Source organism: Chiloscyllium plagiosum, unplaced genomic scaffold (assembly GCF_037043375.1).
Source record: "Chiloscyllium plagiosum isolate Xiang-an unplaced genomic scaffold, Cpla_swu_hap1 HiC_scaffold_3, whole genome shotgun sequence".
Lineage (NCBI taxonomy): Eukaryota > Metazoa > Chordata > Chondrichthyes > Orectolobiformes > Hemiscylliidae > Chiloscyllium > Chiloscyllium plagiosum.
In genome coordinates this window covers 38687366-38702740 of record NW_028270141.1, presented here as the reverse complement: position 1 = coordinate 38702740, position 15375 = coordinate 38687366, and positions in this window count along the sequence as shown.

Below are 15375 nucleotides of genomic sequence, written 5' to 3'. Positions count from 1 at the left end.
CGTGAAATTAGTAAAACAAACACAGGGAAATCTGGAAAACCTCAGCAGGTCTGGCAGCAATTGTGGAGAGAGGAACAGAGTGAGTATGTGACTGTGAGGATTGTTGGTTTCCACATGGTGTGCAGGGACTACTGACAGCTTGCAGATCACTTTGCCGATGTGGCATGCCAACACTGAGGTGCAACAGCACAACCAAGGGGATAACATGCCCTCAATGCCCAGCTGCTGTGTGACCATGTCACAGTCTATCATGGAGATAATGTGGGAGAATGGTGCTGAGATAAATGATTAGCCATGATCTGTTTGAATAATGGCGTAGCCTTGAAGGACTGAATGATCTGATCCTGTTCTTATGTTCTGAGGATTTTTGATGTTGCTAAGTCAAAAGTCTGTCAGAAAGGTCGCCAGTCTGAAATGTTAGCTCTGATTCTGTCTACATGGATGTTCCCACCCTGCTGAGTATTTCCAGCATTTTTGAGTTTTAATTCAGATTTCCGGCTGAGTTATTAAATCACACTAAGTTCTAAAAGAGTGAAAGAGGCACAGAGAAAAAGAGAGAGAGAGAGATGTCATAAAACTTTAAGGCTATAAAATAAATCATGGACAGTAGAGAGCAAGGCTTCCAAAATTTTCTGGACTGATGGCAGAGACATTGCGTTCGGAATTATGATTGCTACTTGCGGAGATTTGTATTAGGAGCACAAATCCAGGAATGATGTCTCAGAAATATTATACATCGTTTGACTGATTGTACTGAAATCTGGTTGCAAATATAACTTTAGTTGAGAAATGTGTATGACTAATTAGGTAGGGCACACATAAATATTAAAACATTTCAAGGTAAAGATTCATGGAGAACAAGGAGCTAATCATTAAAGACTCCATTACAGCCAGCAGAAACCATCAGAATGATCCACTTTGAACTGAGGATATACCGAGAAGAGGGCATGGAGATGGCCAACAAATACATATTAATTAGGTGGAAATTGACCAATGCTGAGCACAGAAAATAAAAGGGTCGAAGCAACAGTTTAATTACTGGAATACAGGTCTGGAAAGCAACATGGCATGTAAAACAAAATGCCTGGCTGGACCTAAAGGTTCTGACCTAGGTATTGACTGGACAGAATAACTTGCTTTTGTTTTTGCAACAACCTGTTGAGCAAAGCTATGACTTAGAATCATAGAGTCGTACAGCATGGAAACAGACCCTTCGGTCCAACCAGTCCATGCCAACCAGATATCCCAACCCAATCTAGTCCCACCTGCCAGCACCCGGCACATATCCCTCCAAACCCTTCCTATTCATATACCCATCCAAATGCCTCTTAAATGTTGCAATCGAGGAAGTAGGACTTGAACTCAGGCCTCCTGGATCAGGGGTTGGGACACTGCCACTGAACTACAAGAACTTCTAGAACAGTTTGGATGCAGTTACACTTAATGGGGCACCTCATTATTTTATTCCTTAGCAACACTATGTACTCTTAGTGACACTTGTTGCTTTGAAATCCCACAAACCGCGCCCCCACCTCCAGAGTCTGCCTTAGGTAGTCAATCCATCAACAGTTCTGTAGGTATGATTTCAGAGCAGGTGAGCTAACTGTGCCACCTAACTGGACCAGCAAGTCCCTTTTCCCAGGGATGTTATGCGCCTTCTCTGGCTATATTGTGCCATTATAGGGAATATCTGTTTTGGCCCATTCAATTAATGGCATCACTGTCCTGTTTGAAGCCGTCTTCAGATATGTCTTCCCTGGAACTCCCTTCAAGATAATGCTGTGGCTGTCTGGGCAGCTATCCTTTTTTTTTATGGTCATAAAAACAGTGAGGTACAATTCTCCAACACAGCTCCAACATTGGTTTCAATATGACTTTGCTAACATTGGGAAAACTCTTCACCTTGACCAATGTCTTCCCACCCTGTCTTCCTGACTGTATGTGCACAATGCAGTTTTCCTGTCAGGATGCCAACTTCTTCATTGCCTATTCCACTGCCATGAAACAAAACCCAGGACACACTCTTTCACTGCAACTCGTTTCCTTTTAGTAACAGCAAAGAAATAAAAGCAGAATTACATGTTTCAAAGTGATGAATGCATTACAGGATTAAATAGTGCACTGGATTGCTGACGTGTGTTAATGACAGGCACTGTCATATTTAGCCATAAAAATAAAATGTCAACTGCAGGAGAAATGATGAAACCTCGAAACCTGGAACATTCAACTGACAAGAGATGGCAAAGATACTTATCACAGTTACACCAGCAGTGCTACTGATCCAGCTGGTTGGGTCCTAAAGGACATAGCTGCTAGTCTGGGTTTGCAGCAGGGGATGAGGGAACCAACAAGAGGGAAGAACATACTTGTCCTCATCCTTACCAATCTGCCAGTTGCAGATGCATATATGCATGAGAGTATGGGTAAGTGTGACCATCACACAGTCCTTGTGGAAACGAAGTTCCGCCTTCACATTGAGAATAACCTCCATCGTGTTGTGTGGCACAATCATTATGCTAAATGGGACAGGTATTGAAAAGATCCAGCAACTCAAATCTGGGCATCTGTGAGGGGCTGTGAACCATCAAAAGCAGCAGAATTGCACTCAAACACAATCTACAACCTCATGGTATCCCCCACTCAACCATAACCATCAAGTTAGGGGATCAAGCCTGGTTCAATGGAGAATGCAGGAGGGCATGCTGGGAGCAGCACCAGATATATTTAAAAATTAGTTTGGTACCCATGAAGCTACCAAAAAAGACTACTTGCATGGCAAACAGTATAAGCAAGTGATAGACAGAGCTCAGCAATCTCACACCAACGGATCTGATGTAAGCTCTGCAGTCCTGCCACAACCAGTGATGAATGATGGTAGAATATTTAAACAACTCATTGGCGGAGGAGGCTCCACAAACATCCCCATCCTCAATGATGGAAAAGATAAGGCTGGAGCTTTTGCAGCAATCTTCAACCAGAAGTACCAACTGGATTATCCATCTTGGCCTCCTCCAATAGGGCAAGTATCATAGAAACCAATCTTAAGCCAATTTGTTTCACTCCATGTGATATCAAGAAACAATTGGAGGTCCTGGCTACTTCAAGGGCTGTGGGGCCTGACAACATTCTGGCAATAGTACTGAAGGCTTTTTGCTCCAGAATTTGCCGCTACCTTGCCTACTTTCAGGTAGTTGCCAATATTGTAACTGTATTGGAAGAGCCTCACACAGTCCAAGTACCGTGACAATACTGGCAACCACCTGACAAAGTGTAAAATGACTAGGTGTATCCTGTACATGAAATGCAGGACAAATCCAACTTTGCCAATTGCCCAGCAGTTTACTTTAAATCATCAATGAAGAGTGGTGGGTGTGTGGAATGCACTGCCAGCGGTGGTAGTGGAGTCAGAGATACTAGGGACATTTAAGCGACAACTGGACGAATATATATGGACTGTAGTAAATTGAGGGGTGTGTAGGTTAGGTTGACCTTAGATTAAGATAAATGCTTGGCACAATATCATGGACTGAAGGGCCTGTACTGTGCTGTACTGTTCTATGTACTAAAGTGATGGATAGTATCATCAACAGTGCTATCAGGCAACACCTGCTCAGTGATGCCCTGTTTAGGTGCCGCCAGGGTCACTCAGCTCCTGACCTTTTTACAGCCTTGGTTCAAACATGGACAAAAGAGTTGAATTCCAGAGGGGAGGTGAGAGTGACAACCCTTGGTATCAAGGCTGCATTTGACCAAGTGTGGCATCAAGGAGCCTCAGCAAAACAGGAATCAATGGGAATCAAGGGACAAACTCTCCACTGGTTGGAGTCATACCTGGCAACTTGGAAGCTGATTGTGGTTGTTGGAGATCAGTCATCTCACCTCTAGGATATCTCCGTAGGAGTTCCTCAGGATAATGTCCTAGGCCCAACCATCTTCAGCTGCTTTATCAATAATCTTCCCTCCATCATAAGGTCAGAAGTGGGAATGTCTGCCGATGATTGCACAGTGTTCAGCTCTGACACTGAAGCAGTCTGTGGTCAAATGCAACAAGATCTGGACAATAGTCAGGCTTGGGCTGACAATTGGCAAGTAACATTCATGCCACACAAATACCAGGCAATAACCATCTCCAATAAGAGAAAAACTAACCACCGCCCCTTGACATTCAATTGTGGCACCATCACAGAATCCCCATCTATCGACATTCTCAGGGTTATCATTGACCACAAACAATGGACTAACTACATAAACACAATGGCTACAAGAACAGGTCAGGGGCTGATTCCCCAAACTGTGCCACCATCTACAAGGCACAATCCAGGAGTGTGTTGGAATACTCCCCACTTGCCTGAATGGGTGCAACTCTAACAACACTCAAGAAACTTGAAACCATCCAAGACAAAGCAATTTGCTTGATCATCACCACATGGACAAGCATCCACTTCCTCCACCATTGAGGTTCAGTAGTAGCAAGGTGTATCACCTATAAGATGTACTGCAAAAATTCAACAAAGATCCTTGGAAGGCATTTTCAAACCCACAAACACTTGCATCTCAAAGAACAGGGCAGCAGATATATGGGAGAGCTACCAGCTGCAAGTCCCCTCCAAAACACTCACCATCCTGACTTGGAAATATATCACTGATCCTGGAAATTCCTCCCTAAAGGCATTGTGTGTCAATCTACAGCACGTGGAACTTCAGCAGTTCAAGATGGCAGCTCACTGACAACTTATCAACAGCAACTAGATGTGAGCCAGTCAGTGACATCCACTTCCCCTCAGCACCTGAACGAGTAAAACAACCAAAAAAAAGTAGCAGTGGAATATCCATCAACATTTACAGTAAAGTTTTATCTTAAAGCTCCAAACAAGTAATACATCTGGTGGAAGAAATTATCTTTTGAGAAGTATAATCTTAATATTTCTGAAGTTTTGGTGAAAGGTATTATTTTTACACTCTCAGATGCTTTCTACTTTACAAATGAGAATGTTAAGCCTCTGTATATGTTCAATCCACTTTCACCTGTTGTTGTATCATTTAATATTATTCTTTAATTATTTCCAGAAGATTCCTTTCGAAGTTTTGACCACTGCATCCATTTGGTGTAGGTATATCCACAATGCTATTAAAGATGGAGTACCAAGACTTTGACCCTGTGACTGTGAATGGTGTGTTTCCAAGTCAAGATGTTGAGAGATTTGATGTGATGGTATCCGCATGTACCTGCTGGTCTTGTCCCAGATGCTGATGGTCATGGGCTTTTGAAGGTGCTGTCTAAGGAGCCTTGATGAATTTCTGCCATGCATTGTGTAGATGGCAGACTCTGTTGCCATTGGTGTGGAGTGGGTGAATGTTCATTAATGCCAATGAAACGGGTTGCTTTGTCAAGTTTCTTGAATGTTGTTGGAGCAGCACTTATCCAGGCAGATGGAGATTATTGCATCACACTCCTAAACTGTGCCCTATAGATATTGGATAGTCTTTGGGAAGTCAGGGGGAGTTAATTAGCACAGAATTCCTAGCCTGTGACTTGCCCTTGAAGCCACTGTATTTATATAGTAAGTCCAGTTCAGTTTTGGGTCAATGATAACATCCAGGATGGTGGAGGATTCAGTGATGGTAGTGCCATTGAATGTCAGGGGAAAATGCATAGATACTCTCTTGTTAGAGGTGGTCATTGCCTGGCACTTGTGTGGCATGAATAGTACTTACCACTTGCCAGCCCTGGATGTTGCCAAGGTCTTGCTGCATTTGGGTTGCTTCGGTAACCGAGGAGGTGATAATTGTGCTGAACGTTGTGCAGTCAGCACAGAATATTTCTACTTCTGACCTACTGATAGATGGAAAGCCATTCACAAACCAAATGAGGAATTTCTTCAATGATGTTCCAGGGTTAAGATGACTGATCACTCACAAATATAATAATCTTCCTTTGTGCTCGATATAATTCCACCCAGCAGAGATTTGTTCTCCCTGATTTCCACTGACACCACTTTGGTAGGATTGTGTGATGCCATACCTGGTCAAATGCGTCTTTGATGTAAAGGGCAGTCACTCTCACCTCAGGAAATCAGCTCTTTTGTCCATGTTTGAACCAAAGCTGTAATGAGGCCAGGAGCTGAGTAGCCCTAGTGGAACACAAACTGTGCATCAGCGAGCTGGTTAATGCTAAGCAGACACTGATTGATAGCACCCGTTGGTGACACATTTCATCACTTTACCAATGATCAAGAGTAGACTGATGGGGTGTTAATTGGCCAGATTGTATTTATCCTTTTTTTAAGATTAGATTAGATTTGATGCCCTACAGTGTGGAAACAGGCCCTTCGGCCCAACAAGTCCACACCGACCCTCCAAAGAGTAATCCACCCAGACCCATTTCCTTACATTTACCTCTGACTAATGCACCTAACACTATGGGCAATTTAGCATGGCCAATTCACCTGACCTGCATATCTTTGGATTGTGGGGGGAAACCGGAGCACCCAGATGAAACCCACGCAATCATAGGGAGAATGTGCAAACTCCACACAGATAGTCGCCCAAGGCTGGAATTGAACCTGGGTCCCTGGCATTGTGAGGCAGCAGTGCTAACCACTGAGCCACTGTGCCACCCTTTTCTGTTTACAGGATATCCCTGGGCAAGCTTTCACATTATTGGGGTAGATGCTACTGTTTTTCTTTGCTGGAACACCTTGGCTAGGGGAGATGCAAGTTCTGGAGCACAGGTCTTCAGTACAATTGCTAGAATATTGTTAGGCCCTACAGCCTTTGCAGTGACCAGTGCCCTTACTATTTCTTTCTTGATTTCACATGGAATAAATAGAGTTGTCTGAAGACCGGTATCTGTAATGCTACAGATTTCCTTGGGAGGCCAAGTTGAATCATCCACTTGCCCTTTGTACTGATCTGTGGAGCTCCCCCATTATTGAGGATGGGGATGGTTGTGGATTAAGTTGTTTAATTGTTCACCACCATTCAGAACTAAATATGGCAGGACTGCAGAGCTTTGATATGGTCCATTCATTATATAATCTAACCTCTATACTCTTTAAGATTTCACTAGCTCAGTCGATAGTGATGTTGCTGAGCTACTCTTGGTTGTGGAAATTAAAGTTCTCAATCAGAATATATTCTGTACCTTTCCCACCTTCAGTACTAAATCCAAGTGATGCTCTTCATGAAGAAGTACTGATCAATCAGCTGATTGGGGGGAATGTGGTATCAGGATGTTTACTTGCCCATTTTTGACCGGTTCAATGAGTCTTCATGGAGTTTGTACATCTAATTCCAGATTTTATACATTTCAAATTCCACCATCTGCGATGATGGGATTCAAACTCAGGTCTCTAGCGGATTACTTGGGTCTCTGGGTTATTAGTGACAATGCCATGATGCTAACACCTTCCTGAAAAGTTTTGCATTCTGAAATATTTTTAGATGCTCTCGAATAATTAGAAATAATATCAAATTCGATTCTTTTAGACTCAGTATTACAGTTCACCTTTCCACTTAAAGTATATTGCTTGTTATTTTCTATCATTAATGTTGGAAAGTTAGTCAATTGTCTCATTTATGCTTTGATCTGTTACAACTAAAACAAGCTCTCTTTTCTCTTACTTGCACCTTGAATGGGGAATTGTATAATCTGATTGGAGAAATCACAAATCTTTATAATAGTCAGGACCACACAAGTATGAGGTGACGTACTTGGCAGAACAAACAAGGTGAGGGAATATATGATGAACAATTGGACCCTGGGAAGCCTTGAGGACCAGACGGATCTCGGTGAGTATGTCACCGGTCTCTTAAGGTAGCAGCTCAAGGAGATAAACTAGTTAAGATGAGATATGGGATACTTGTCTCTATTAGCTGAGGCATAGAGTTGAAGAGCTGAAACTGTATAAAATGTTGGCTCGGTAACAGTTACAGTATTGTGTGCAGTTCTGGAATCCACATTATATGAGGGATGTGATTTTAAGGGAGATTTACCAGAACATTGAGTGGACTGGAGAGACTTCAGAGGGGATGTGAGGAGAACAATTTTCACCCAGAAGGTGGTGGGGATCTGGAACTTGTTGCCTGTAAAGGTGGTAGAGGCAGAAATCCTCATAGCATTTAAGATTTGCCCTTACAATGCCAGGGCATAAAGAGCTATGGGCCAAACGCTGGAAAATGGAATTAAAGCAGTTTGGTTGTTGTTGCTTGACCAGCACAGACTCAATGGCCAAAGGGTCTTTTTCTCTCCTGTAGATCTCTATGGTCTGTAGAACCTATAACACCTATAGATGTTTAGGCTTATTAAAATTAAGAAAGCCCATTTAGAGATAGGTAACATTCTCAGGCAGCTTCTTCCCTGTGGAATGGTTACATTACTCTTGAAGATCTAAGAATTAGTACTTGTGGGATTGATTAGCTTGAACACACTGGATAGAAATCAAATCAGCTTTAAATATGAATTGAAAGCTAGAAATCGCTTCATTGTGAGTATTGCTGTATAGGAACTGAATCCCTACAACTTTGGGATTAAGTTTTGATAATAAGGAGCAAATGCGTAACTAGTGATTTTTTTTTGTGTAGTTTTGAATCTGTTTTACAATTAAAGCTGATTGCAGTGAGGAAGTATTTTAGGTATTAATAATTTCCATCTCTATTAGGAAGGTTTCATTAATAGTTGTTAATTATTAATACTTGTCAGGTTTAATGGAACTTTTTACGTGCATTCACATTGATAAAGTTTGTGTTCGCAGTAACAAGATTAATTATTACTTATTTTTATACAATTATTAATTGCTAAAGGAATGGCAGAGCTATCTAATCTCAAAGCATCCTGTGCTATGTGGCAACTCCAGGACATTTCGCATGTTCTCAATAATTCTCTGTTGAAGAAACCTGACCTCTGGGTTTTGCAACTTGAGAAACAACAGTCAAACATCAGAACAAAATAAACAACTTAGTGGAGTGGGGCAGGTAAGCGGCTAATGCAGTTCAATACAGAGAAGTGTGATGTGATAAATTTTTGTGCAAGAAACATGCAGGACAAAACAAACTAAAGGACAGAGTTCAAAAGGAAATGCAGGAGCAGGGCATCTGGGTGTAGATAAACTCATTAAAGGTGACAGGACATATTGAAAAATTATTAATAAAACATGCAGTATCTCAGGACTTTTTACTAGGGATATAGGGTAATAGAGCCAGAAGGTTATGTTGAACTTATATGAAACACTGTTTGGCCTCAGCTGGAGAATTACATCCTGTTCTCTGCATCACACTTTAGGAAAAATGTAAAGGCATTGGAGAGAATGAAGAAAAGATTCCCTTGCAATCACATCCCTGGCTTCAGGGATGAGGAATTTCAGTTAGGAAGATCGATTGGAAAAGTTAGGAATGTTTTTCATGGAGAAGGAAAGGCTAAGAGAACATCTGATTGAAGTTTTCAAAACCATGAGAGGCCTGGACATGGTCAATAGGGAGAAAATGTTCCCACTCATGAAAGGATGGAGAAGGAGAGGACATGGATTTAAGATAATTAATGACTGAAGCAGAAGTGAGGAAAGATTTTTTCATGCAGTGAGTAGTTAGGGTACAGAATGCACTGCCTGGGTTTTATTGGAGATGGGCTCAATTGTGACATTTAAAAGTGAATTAGACAGTCATTTGAAAATGAACAAGGTGTAGGTTACATTTACAACACTTAAACAAATTCTTTGATTGGTTACAAAGAACCAATTCAGTCATAAACATTTCTAAAGGTGAATTTGCCAAAGCAAAAGTGACTGGTTGTGCCATACTGTAGAACAATGTGAAGTAGCATCTAGAGAACTAAAAATAAATGATATCTTGAAATTTTAAGACGAACTGAGAAATCTTAAAGCACATGGACATGAATGGATTTTATTGGGAGTTTGTTCCGAATTTGAGCACAGTGTTGATCCATTGAGAAGCTTGTTAAAGAGAAATATGCTGTTTGAATGTGCAGAGGAATGTCAGAGCATGAAAGCTGTACTGATTGAACCCAAGTTTCAACAGCACTAAATTATGCTGAACAACTTAAACTACCTGTCGTTGCCAGTGATGGTGGTGTCATTACAGGAGATGATGGGGAATGAAGAACCAGTCAGTTATCTTTCACAAAGGTTCAATGTGTGCCAGCAAAAATGTAACAAACTGTGGAGAAGGAGACTTTGAGTTTGGTGTTGGCTTGACAATATTTTGAGGTCTATGTATTCTGCAGCGATTCTATTTGTGATCCTTTGTCTTTTTAATTGAGATTTCATATTAAGAATTTAATCAACCCCACAATTTGAAAATGATTCATGAAGGAATAACATCATAGTGACTGATTTACTAAGAGCTAGAATAGAGGGAACCAAATACAAAAATCCATGATACCCCTTATTTTTGCCTCTCTAATGCTACAGAACACACAGGTTTGGAGCTATATTGCCTTTCCCTCACTGTAGCCAAGTCAAAACTCTGAAGCTTCCCACCTAAGAACACTGTGAATGTACTCAGTCACTATAGGTTGCAGCAGTTCAAGAAGGCAGCTTGCCACCATCTTCTAATGACAATGAATGCTGTCCTAGCAAGTGACAGGAATAAGTGAATGATTTAAAAAAAGTTTCATTCTTAACTGTTTCATTGAAGCCACAGGAACTGGTGGGATGTTCGAGTCTTCATTCCATTTACTCAGAGCAGTAATCTGAAACTCAGTGGTGCCAGATAGTGCTCTGAACGTACAGCCACACCCAAGGGTTTCTTGTGGAACACCAGGTAGGAAATGGGAAGAGGATCTTATGGGTTACTCTCTGTGAACCAGTACACAAAGATAGATTATTCCGTCACAGTATCTCAGCATTAGTCATAGATTCGTGGCTCTAATATTCTGATTAAGGCTGTTATTATTAGGTCTAATTCTTTACTCTGTTTTACTGAGTCACTGGTTCATAATAATAACTAACTGACTATCTACACCATGGCTCATAGAAAATGATGACAATTTGGTTTCAATAAGTTTGGGCAATCTTCAACTATTTCTCTGAGTTACTAGAGAAATAACTGGGTTACCAGAGAAATAACTGAGTTACCAGAGAAATAACTGCGTTACCAGCAAAGTATTGAGTTAAGCAGCAGTTAAAATGATAGCTGAGATTTAAAAAATCCTCACACTATGAGTGAGACAGCCAGTTTATTCCTTCTTCCCAGAAGAATTGAGGAAGCAGCCTTTCCATCGACATTGGTCCATGCAAAAATGCCATCAACCTCTGAGGAAATACAATGGTGGAGATATTTCATTCACCATCAGAACATATTCAACCAAAGGTAGTCTTCTTCAAAATTGCCCAATTATATACCTTTTTTCTCCAGCCAAGATTCTAAGTCTGGTCTGTCTCAACTGCAGCCATCAAAGGGAAACATGCAGAAATTCATTCAGTGCAGGAGTTATGTTGAAAGCCAATACGTGGCTGCTTTTAATGACACTTGCAGCTCCTTTTTCAGAAGTGAGAGGTCCCAAAGCCACTTTGACAGTGACTGAGGAAGTATAAGTGTGCAGGATAAGTGGGGAGGCAATAGCCTAGTATCTGTTATTATCACTGATTATTAATCTAGAGACAGGTGGGTATTGGATCCAAAGGGTCAGGTTGAGGGAAAGGCTGTCAGATTTGGCAGGGTGGCATTGCTTTACTGGGACAATGTGTTGGAGCCAAGTGGATGTCGAAGACTGGGGATGTTGTGATGGAGGGGGTGTCAGTGGTGAACTGAAGTTTGAGTTTTATGTTTAGCCAGGAGTTAGAGTAGGTTTTCAATCTTAGGTGGGTCAGAACCTGCCAAATTCTCTGACATCTTAAGGATCGGTGGCAATCAGAATTTAACCTGAATAAATGTAAATAAATTGGGCCGGAGAAATCAGGTGAGGGAATACATGATGGATGGTAGGACCCTGGCAAACACTGAGAATCAGAGGGACCGTGTTGTGAAGGTAGCAGAACAAGTAGATAAAGGGGCTAAGAAGGCAAATGGGAAAATTACCTTTATTAGCCGAGGTATAGGTTGTAAGAGCAGGGAGGTTATTCTGGAAATGTATAAACAGTTGGTTAGGCCACAGCTAGAGTGGGCAGTTCTGGACTCCACATTATATGAGGGAAATGGTTGTGCTGGAGAGGGTGCAGAGGAGATTTACCAGGATGTTGCCCGGGCTGGAGAATTTTAATTATGAATAGTGACTGAATAGACTGGAGTTGTTTTCCTTGGAACAGAGGAGATTTGGGGGGACATAATTGAGATGTATAAAATTATAAGGGGCATTTACACAGCAAACAGAAATAAACATTTCCTCTTGGTGGAGAGATCAATGACCGGGGGCATAGATTTCAGGTAAGGGGCAGGAAGTTTAGAAGGGACGTGGAAAAGAAATTCAAGCAGAAGATGTTAGGAATGTGAAACTCACTGCCTGTAAGGATGATAGAGATAAAAACTCTCATAACATTTAAAAGGTAGTTTAGATGTGCACTTGTGATGCCCAAGGCATACAAGACTCAGGGCTGAAAAATGTGTTGCTGGAAAAGCGCAGCAGGTCAGGCAGCATCCAAGGAGCAGGAGAATCGACGTTTCGGGCATAAGCCCTTCTTCAGGCTTATGCCCGAAACGTCGATTCTCCTGCTCCTTGGATGCTGCCTGACCTGCTGCGCTTTTCCAACAACACATTTTTCAGCTCTGATCTCCAGCATCTGCAGTCCTCACTTTCTCCAAACAAGACTCAGGACCAAGCGCTGGAAAATGGGATTAGAACAGTTAGGTGCTTGTTTTTGACTGGTACAGACTTGGTGAACAAAAGGGCCTTATTCAATGCTGTAGACCTCCATGACTCTCTGACCAGAGGGCATAATCTCAGAATTGTCCATTTCAGACAGGGGCGAGGAGGAATTCTTCTCTTAGAGTGTAATGAATCTGTGAAATTCTTTACAGCAGAGGCTGTCGAAGCTGGATCATTAAGTACATTCAAGGCTGAGACAGATTTTTAATCAGCAAAGTAACTAAGGGTTATGGGAAAAAGCAAAAGAGAGGAGTTGAGGATTGTCAGATCAACCGTGATCTCATTGAATGGCAGAGCAGAGTGGATGGACCGAACAGCCCATTCTATTCCTCCATCTTTTGGTCTTGTAGCAATGTTCTGTATCCTGGTCTTTGTAATGAACTTGCCTATTTGCAGGTAAACCTGCACAGGTAACCTTCAATTACATCTGACATTTCTTTGTTCACCTTTTGCTCTAAAGTTGTTGATCCATAGAATTTGGTATGTTTTGTGCCCATTTGCTTTAATTATCTTGTTCAAATCTTTGAGAGTGAGGCATGTTTTAGCAACTAGTAGAGCCTGCAGAACAGTCAGGGAGCACAGCAGTGAGAATGAAAGTGATTCAGAGATTGACAACCGAAGGAAATCCATCATTTTATGCATCACTATATTGAGCAGTTTTATATTGTTGTGTCTGACCTTCATGATGAGCTTTGTAACTACAAGACTGACAAACATCATTTACTATCAATGATACTGCAGAACCCCTTCAAACATTGGTACTTAAACCAGAATTGTGAATGAAGCATTTGAATTCCTGTACATACAAACACTTATGTTAATGTAGCTACCCAGAGGAAATTTGGTGAAGAATTGAAAGAAGTGCTAAAATCTCCCAGGACATTAGTTGATTTATTTTAAAAAGAAACAAACCAACCTAATGCTCACTGTGGAAAATTAGAAATAGGTTTTAGCTCCCATTTTTGAAGTTTGTTGTTTCTTTGTGGCAAAAGCAAAAATACCTGAGGTGCTGGACATCTGAAGGCAGAAAATTCAGGAGAATTGAAGCAGGTCTGGTAGCATCAGAGAAAGAGAAATGGGGTTAACTTTTCAAGTCTGATATGACTCATCTTCAGAACTGAAAGGGGATGAAACATTGTGGTTTTTACGCCATTGACAAAGGGGGAGGAGGAACGAGGAGAACAGACAGTGAGGGTGTCCAGAGCAAAGGACAATTGGACTGTGAGTGGTAGTAAATGGTAATGCTTTCTTTGTCATTCTATTATAAATAGTTGTGGGAGATAATGGAAGTGATGGTATTATAGATTTGCTCTCTCCTCTAATCCTGTTGAAACATTGACTGGAATATGGAAGACACAATGGCCTCAGTTTGACATGTGCTTGAATTGATGGAGATGATTGAGAGGAACATTATCTGATTAAGGCAGTTGAAGAGAAAGCATTTTATAGGACCTGTCTTGAGTTTACTTGATGGCTTGGAAGTATTTGACTTTAGAATCAATTTTTCATTTGTGTAAGAATTTCTTTCTCAAATACTTTTTTTCAGTTTGAAATAGGGTTCAACAGGGTTCAGTGCTCAGACTACTTCCATTTTTGATTTATATATTAGCAACTCAATCCTGGGGATGCAAGAGATCAGTTTGCAATTTGAAGTTCGCACAATATTCGACCGTATAATAGACAGTGAGATGATTGTTGTAGGAAACAAGATGAAATAGACAGGCTTTTGGAATGGCAAATGATATTTAATGCTGGAGAAAGTGACACATTCTGGTAGAAAAACAAATAAGTATTGCACATTCACTATGCTACAACTTTAAAGGAGGTAAAAGAACAGATAAATCTTGGACTGTTGGTGCATGAACCATTTAAGGTGTCAGGACAAATTAGCAATGTTGCTAATATGGAACATGGAATTGTTGGTGTTATATATAGAGGTACAGAATGCAAAATAACAGGGTGTTACACTATACCTTTATAAAATGGTATCTGGGTCTCTGCTGGAGTACCATCTCCAATTCTAGGGAACACATTTTAGGATGGACATGACAGTGTGGCAGATTGTGTAGTTATGGCCTGGCAATGGCAAGAAAAACTATTTTAAGCTTTCTATTTTTATTCAAAAAGAAGCTTGGGAATACTGTTTTGAAATAGCAATAAATTCTAAATTCTAAGTCTAAATCTAAGTAGCTGCAGGCCCAGACAGAATTTTGAATTACAAACTGAGTTTCCATTTCAGAGAGGACAAAAGGCAATCTTTAGTTTAGCTGCGTTTCACTGTGTTCTTATCCAGTAGATAACCATGCTGCATTGATGGTTTGTTGTAAGACTGTAACTTAGGCATTGTCCAGAACAACAATTAAGAATCACAGGTTGGAGAAGGGCTGCTTCTGAAGTGGCAATGCCTTAAAGAGGATCTAACCTAACGTTTTCATAGGTTGCTCGGTAACAATGACCATCGTATCTTTCTTGCTGAGAATTATACAACATGTTACGGCTGTACAGGATATTGGTTAGGCCACCTTTGGAATATTGTGTGCAATTCTGGTCTTCCTCCT